The sequence below is a fragment of the Ziziphus jujuba genome, chromosome 1, assembly GCF_031755915.1.
Source record: "Ziziphus jujuba cultivar Dongzao chromosome 1, ASM3175591v1".
Taxonomy (NCBI): Eukaryota; Viridiplantae; Streptophyta; class Magnoliopsida; order Rosales; family Rhamnaceae; genus Ziziphus; species Ziziphus jujuba.
In genome coordinates this window covers 28,479,077-28,487,389 of record NC_083379.1, presented here as the reverse complement: position 1 = coordinate 28,487,389, position 8,313 = coordinate 28,479,077, and positions in this window count along the sequence as shown.

Sequence of the window (8,313 nt, the reverse complement as noted above, 5' to 3'; positions counted from 1 at the left end):
TGAAAGAAAATAAATCAGAGATCTTTTGCAAGTTCTTAACCATTCTGGATTTTCCTCTATGTTAACTTACTATCGAGGCTGCTTATCTATGAGGTGCTATGCTAGGGCTACTAATGCCTATTTCCTTCATTATTCTTCTATATGCATTTTCACATCTTCTCTTTCTGCATTACTAAACCATATTTGTTCTATTGGAAGTATATGTGTATATAAATATATATATATATATATATATATATATATATATGTGTATACTAAAATGTCTACGTATAGATATTTATTCTAAGCTTGTTGCTGGTTCTATTATTCTAAGCTTGTTGCTGGTTCTACATATAAATATAATTTTATTATTCTTTTTGCGGTTTAAGTTTGATATTGACCTAGAAGATGACAGAGTAGTTAACTATGTCAATACTTTAATGGGCAAAGCATATAGTGATTTTTGTCATAGACTTCATATTCGCTTTTTGGAGTTTGACACTATCGAAGAAGCTAAACAATCTACTCCTCCCTTAAACACGAAGGAAATGGATTGGCATCATCTATGTGATTTCTTTGGCACCAATGCAAAATATCTGGTATATGTGATTAATTTTTATTGTATTTATGGTTATTACATTATACTTTCAAATTATTTAAAGGTACTATTCAATGTGCAGCATCATTTACAAGTAAACAAAAAAAAAATTGTGAAAATGTGCCTTATAGTCATTATGGAGGATCGAAACCCTTTGTATATCATCTTCAAGAAAAATCAAAGGTATAATATACATGTATATTTTTGTCCAAAATTCTCTGTATAACATTTAAAATTGGCAATTTACTTGTTTACTAATTTTCTGTACATAAAATTTTAATGAACAAGCAGACTTTTCCTGAATGACAAACACAAGGACGGGTGGATTTTTTTTATGATATGCATTATCATGATAAAAAAGGGTGGATCAATGAGACAACTCGACAAAGATATGTATGTAAATAATTTTCTACATTTCTCCTCCCAAACTCATAAATTTCTTACTTACATTGCCTCCGTACGATATACATGTAAAAAACATGAGATGATGTGTTGGAAAATATGAGGCCTCTTCAAATGAAGAGGATGAGGAAATTATTGTTACAGGAATTGTGGAATTGTGCATATGGCAATTATTGTTATATTCTCAATTTTCTAAGTGAAATACATTCATATGAATTTTTGTTTTTTGTAGGAGGACATGCATTAAAGACGTTCACAACTACTTGAGGAAGGATTGGAATTGGTGGATGATAATGTGATCGCTGATGAAGTATTGGGAACTAGAGCAGGATATATACCGGGCATGGGATATGGTCCAAAACCAGCCTCATATTCTCGTAAAAGACAACTGTCACCAGGTACAACTGCTTTGCATGCGTGATTGTCAAGTTTGAAAGACGAATATGACTCATTCAAAAGAATATAACTCATACAAGCAACAAAGTGAAGAACGGATGTCAATTTTAAAAGAAGAATATGACTCATACAGGCAACAAAATGAAAAACAAATGTGAAAATATGAAGAAGATATGAGCCAAATGAGAGAGTTTATACAACAAATTACGGTCCAGGACTCTTACCCTGATGATGGTACATCTTTTCGTTTTCCTCCACCACCTCCACCCCCTCCATCAACTGCTTATTGACAAAGACAAATATTTTTATTTTGTTGTGGTAGCTTTTGGATTTTTATTCATGTGTATGATTCATAATATTAATGAATTATCTCTTTTGTTCACTTACGTTTGTACATTATGAATATTTGTGTGATATTTGTGTTGAAAAAATCCAAACTAAAATTTATTCAAAAAAATAATGATTTTATTATTAGTGTATCCAAAGACAACTATAGTTATAGAAACTATTTAACCGCGGCGGAAAAAGAATCTAACTTCCTAAAAAGTGCTAATTATAATAATTAGCATTTGCAATTGGGCCAACAATGTCGACAGCATAAACAACATTTAATCCTTTTGGGCTAAATATAGAAAACCAACTAACCCAACTTGACTGTGTCCAAAATATAAAATAAACAGGAAAGAAAAAAAATAAAACTAACCCAACGTGAAAATGTTCACCCAAAAAAAAAAAAAGCCAACATGACAATGAAATTGAAAGGGTTGGTTGATCTTTTCTTAGAATTAAATAATACAAAATTAAACAAAGAATTGAAAAAAAAAAAAAACAATTAAACAAAGTAGTTAATTAACGCATTTTCATCGTGTGGAAATAGAAGAATACTAAAGTCTAAAAAAAGTCTCCAGATCCGAACCCATTTGCCAAAAAACCAAAAGAAGTCTCCAAGATTCATAGAAAACATCATTTTTAATATATTGTTTTTTTTTTTCCAATATCAGAATTATTACCAAAATATAAAATAAAATAAAAATCGAAATCTATTAACAGTTACAATTTATAAGGATAGTCGAGCATATTTAAGTGGATTTAGAGCATTTTTAATAATAAATGTAAATTGTTATTTATATGGAATAGAAATTAACATCGTCAATTCTAAATGCTATAAATTTAAAATTATTTTTTAATAGTAATATACAGAAAGTTATTTATAATTATTAATTAAATATAAATATTTTATTTTATTTTTTTGAAAAAGCTTAATTTTTTAAAACAAATTTACTTTTAACAAAACTTTAAAATATCTGACAGAGTTTTCAAAAATAGAATGTCACTTTTATAACGTCTATTTTCTTTCTAATCACATTAATTTAATAGAGTAATTAGACAAACTTATTGGATTTTTATTAGTGGTTGTTTATTTGTTTTATATGACAAAAACAATATAGCAATAGACAGAGCCATTGGATAAGCTTTCATCTCATATTTTGAAAGGGTATATTGATAAACTTACCTCATATAAGAACTAGTTTAGGGTACATATCACTTTGACCGAAGAATGGTTATTTACCCCGTCATTCTTGATTCCTGTGGGCAGGAATGTCAATAGGGCGGGACGGGGTCAGTTTTTAAAATCCTGTTTCCATTCTTGCGAGGAATTTTTCATCCCATCTTTGCGGTTTTTTCCGTTTCTTTAAAGGCGGGGCAAGGATGGGGATTTCCTAACCAGGAACGGGGTGGGACGGTTTTTCCCATTTATTTATTTATTTATTTTAACTGATATAACTTTTTTTTGAGAAATTTATATATTAAAAAAAATTATGAATAAAATATAAATAAAGTGACTAAAATGTAATAAAAATACAATAAAATACATCAAGGTCCAAATTTACAATTATAATAAAATACATTCTTAAAAAATAAAATAGTCCAAATATAGAAGATATTAAAAAAAAATAAGTAAATATAGATTGGGCGGGTTCGGGCCGGGTTATTTATTCCTCGATTCCATCCCATCCCCGATTCGGACTTTAAGGATTTATCCTGAACCCATTTCGCAGTCTCAATTTTTTGGAAAAAAACCACCCTATTAGGAGCGATGCACCACTGCTTTTGGAGCGTGCGGAGCAAATTAACATTCCTACCTGTGGGGGAATCCATGGTTAAACAAGGAGTCGAGGCAAGGATGAGGTGAAAACCCCATTACTCGGGTTGGAGTCGAGGAAGAGAGAAGGATTATATTCCTGCCATGTACCCATCCCGTATATATATATATATATATATAATATTTTTATATCTATATTTTTTATTTTTTATTAATAATATATATTGGGGACATGGAATCCCCCCACTCGACCCTGATTTTCCATCCGGAAATCTTTGCCCTGGCCTAGTTAATAAAAAAAGGATGTACTTGGCAGGGATTGGAGTCATTTCGAGGTACGGGGAAAGGAGTCTCTTTATGATTCATTTGAATCAACTTATATTTCATTTTTGTTTCACTTTAACCCCACTTTAGTAATTAAACTATTAGTGGACTCATATGTTTGACTAATAGTTTGATCATTTATGAAAAAAGACTAATAATTTGATTAGAAAGGGGGCTAAAGTAAAAGAAAAATGAAATATTAGAGAGTTAAAATGAAACAAAAATAACTATTAGTGAACTCATATATTTGATTTAGTATCAGTGGGCTTAGCCCATTAGTAAAGCTTATTGAGAATAGTTTTTACATTTACATGGTGAAATTTCCTTTCCGTTAATTGTAATGCATCGTAATGTTACCAAAATATATATCAATTTATACATATATGTGACTTCAATTACGCTTTTAACCTTTTTACTTATTTATTTATACAAATGATCAATTCATTAATATATTTTTATATGTATTTTCAAATAAAAATTATAATTATATTTATAATCTTTTTTAGACATAAATGTTGTAAGAAATAACCGGTAGTTAATAACTTAAAAAAAATTTGTGATTGATCTTTGTAAATGTTTATATATATATATATATATATATATACAAATATAGGAATATTTTATGGTGCGGACCGTCTGCATATCGACTGTACCAAAAACCGATACTTTTTGAAAAAAAGCATCAGCTTTACTGTTTGCAGCTTTATGCTGTGTACACTTACACAGCAAAACCGTATTTTTTGTTCAAAAAATGTCGATTTTTTATGCGGTTCGTATGTGAACAGTCCGCATCATAGAATTACTCTATATATATATATATATATATATTTGGATTAAAAAGGTTAAAATTGTCTTTCGCTTAAAATATATTAGTTGACTATAGCCAAAGGGGCTAAACTGAAACAAATAAGAAAGGTGAGGAAGCTATAATGGGACTTCCAAAATAGATAAGCATGAAAAAACAAAAACAAAAACAAAAAAACAAAAAAAAAAAAAAAACCTTAAAATAGAAGTGGCCAAAAGATATTTACCCTAATAATTATTGGTTAACGAGGCTTTCCTTTTTATATTTAAGTCTAAATTAATTAAGCCAAATGATTTTGATTAAAGAAGAATTCATTATGAGATCCATTATCAATACATTTTTTTTTTTTTCTTGTTGATCATTGTGTGAATGGAACACCAGAACTCATACAAATTACAAAATCTATTCATAATTTTTATGTCAATTTGGTATTATCGGGCCACTTTTCTCAAATACATTTAGCAAAATTAATTGTACACACAGTTCAAAGGTAATGTAAATTGAATAAAACAATTTTTAAACAAAAATATATTAGTTGTGTTTGATTAACCTCATAAAATTCTAATATAAAAATGTATAATCGGACTTGACTAACAGTTTAGATAATAGTTCAAGTGGCAATTCAAAGAATTTTGTACTTTAGATAAGCAAAGTGAAAAAGTTAGTGCAGTTAGTAGGTAATAATGTAATTATCCCTATAAATAAAACAATTAATTTCATCCGACTTCATTAGTTTAACTTGAATAAAATTTGATCTCTTTTATTTAAAAAAATATCACCAACTATTTTTTTTTCAAGCTTCAAAAAAATAAAATACTCCTTCTTTATTATTTCACTCACTACCTTTAGAATAATATTATCAACACCCTATTGAAAAAAAAAAAAAATCTGTTGATACTTAATATATTCTGTTAATATGGTGTAATTCTTTCATTTCCCATTCTTGGTTTGTTACCTTGTGTACCAGTGTGTACATGGATAAATATTACTGAAGAATGTGAATAATATTTAAGCTGTTCTTTGCATAATATTATTGAACCTCTAGATGGTATCGGATCCATAAAGCTTAAACAAGCAAAACCCTTTTCCTTTTTTTCTTTTTCTCTTTTTTTTTTTTTTGGGGTATTTGTATTTGTATTTGTGCGTTGCTCTACCGTTCTCCTCATGGCCAGCGAAACTTCAATTACTCCATCCCCGACAGTAACTCCTTCCCAGTCTCCTACTCCACAGTCCCCCACTAATGGTGTTAATTTATAGCTCAGGGACCGATTAAAACGATTGCCACCAACTAAAATGACTGCCACCAACTATACTCTTTGGCATGCTTAGTGGGTTTCCCTTCTCATGGGTTATAATCTCACTGAGTTTGTTGATGATTCTCTCATAATTCTACCTCAAAAAGAACTTGCCAATTCCTCTATCTTTTTTTATCAGCTGCACTCCATCTATCAGGATCAACTTCTGTGTAATGCCCCGTTTGCTTCTGTTTCTCCCAACATTGCTCAGTTTGTTGCCTTAATGAAACCTTCTCATGCCACACGGACTAAACTGGCAATAATGCATGCTAAGCCTCCTTGGGGCCATGTTATGCGTCGTAAGGAATCTCTCACTAAACTCACCAAGTCCTCTCAAACCAAGTTGTTTGATAAAATTCATCATTTTTATGTCTTTAAACTCTGAAAAGCCTTATATGGACTTAAATAGGCTCTTCAAGCATGATATAATTAGTTTTCTAATTTTTTGTGCTCCATTGGTTTTCTAATTTTTTTTTTTTTTTTTGATACCTCTTTATTCATTTATGCTCATCACGAGGTGACAATTTTTCTTCTAGTATTTGTGGGTGATCTAATTATCACAACCAATTCTTTGAAACTAGTAAATGCAGTCATTTCTCAACTAAGTGATCGATTCTTTATCGAGGATCTTGGTGCTCTACATTATTTTCTTGGAGTTGAAGTTTCTACCACATCCTCTAGTTTATTTCTTTCACAACATAAATATACTTGTTACTTGTTGACCCTGGCTAAAAATGCTTGATGCTAATCCAATGTCTAGCCTATTTTTTCTAGTACGTCCTTATCCTTGACATCTAGCTTCAATTTATCCCATGCCATGGACTATTGGAATGTGGTTGATAGTCTTTACTATTTATTGTCACCCGTCCTAATATTTCCTTTATTGTTAATAAACTCTGTCAATTCATGCACAAATCTACTTCCACTCATTAGAGTGCTATAAAGAGAGAAATTTGTCAGCTTAAAGGCATCGTGGCTTATGGTATTCATCTTCATAAGAATTCTCTATTAGTTTCACATGCCTTTTTCTGATGCTAATTGAGCTGATAACAAAGACCATTATAGTTTTACTAATGCTTACATTGTGTTTATTGGTTGTAATCCAATTTTATAGAGTTCCAAAAAGCAATGTTCCTATTGCTCGTTCCTCTACTGAAGTTGAATATCGATCGTTTGCCTCCACTGTGGTTAAAATATGCTAGTTGAATATTGATCGGTTACATCCAGTACTGCTTTTATATGAACCACATCTTGTTTGTATGAAACCACTTGCTATTTATTGTGACAATCTTTGTGCCAATTCAATCTTTCATTCCAGAGTGAAACATATTCGGGCTCAAGTTTGGAATGGTGAACTTTGGATCACTCATGTTGCTTCCGCTGATCAGCTTTCTGATCATCTCACAAAACCCTTAACTAGATCCCTTTTTGCTTATTTTTAGTCCAAGATTGAAGTTTCTGATGGAACCTCCATTTTGTAGGGGCATATAATTAGAAAAGAATTTGTAGATACTTAATTTGTTAATAAGATGTAATTCTGTGATTTCCCATTCTTGATTTGTTACCTTGTATACCACCTGTACATGTATAAATATTACTTATGAATGTGAATAATATTTTGAGCTGTTCTTTGCACAATATTATTAAACCTAGATATTAAATTTCGAAGAGAATCTTGATGAAATATATCCAATAAAAAAAATAAAAAATAAAAAGGAATAGAATATACGTTTTTTTTGTTTTTCGGTAATGCAGAATAGAATATACTTGATTGCCTATGAATAACCATTAATATATTTAAAAATTAATCTACGTTGCAATATTTGAAAATAGTCATGAGGCGAATAATTTAATTGACATTGAAAAAATAAATAAAACAAAAAATTGAATAAACGAGTAAATTATATATAAGATGGCATATGCTTGATACGAAAATGAAATTATTACCGAGGAGAGGAGCTAGGATATGAGAAGAGACATATATATGTGCAGTCCGTCTACGGTGCAAACGCTTCTCATACGGACCACAGTATTTATGACAGTTTTTTATAGTATTGATAATGATTTTCTAAAAAACCATCGTTAATATTATGAAAAATCACCACTAATACCGTGGTTTTTATACAGACCGTTCTTATCATAGAATTTTCATATATATGTGTGTGTATATATATATATATAATTTTTTTCAGTTAAGGATTAGAGATATGAGTTGAGGAAGAAAGGAGATTTTTAAACTTGGAATTGGTGTGGTGAGACTTGAGGAAGAGGCTCCACTTGACTTAGCTACCAAACAAAAAAAACCAGGTCATCAATATTACCCAAATGAAGAAATCACATGCATCACACCCCATTTTACAATGTTTGTTTTTTTTTTTTTTTTTTCATAATCCAAACCCTATCAATCAAT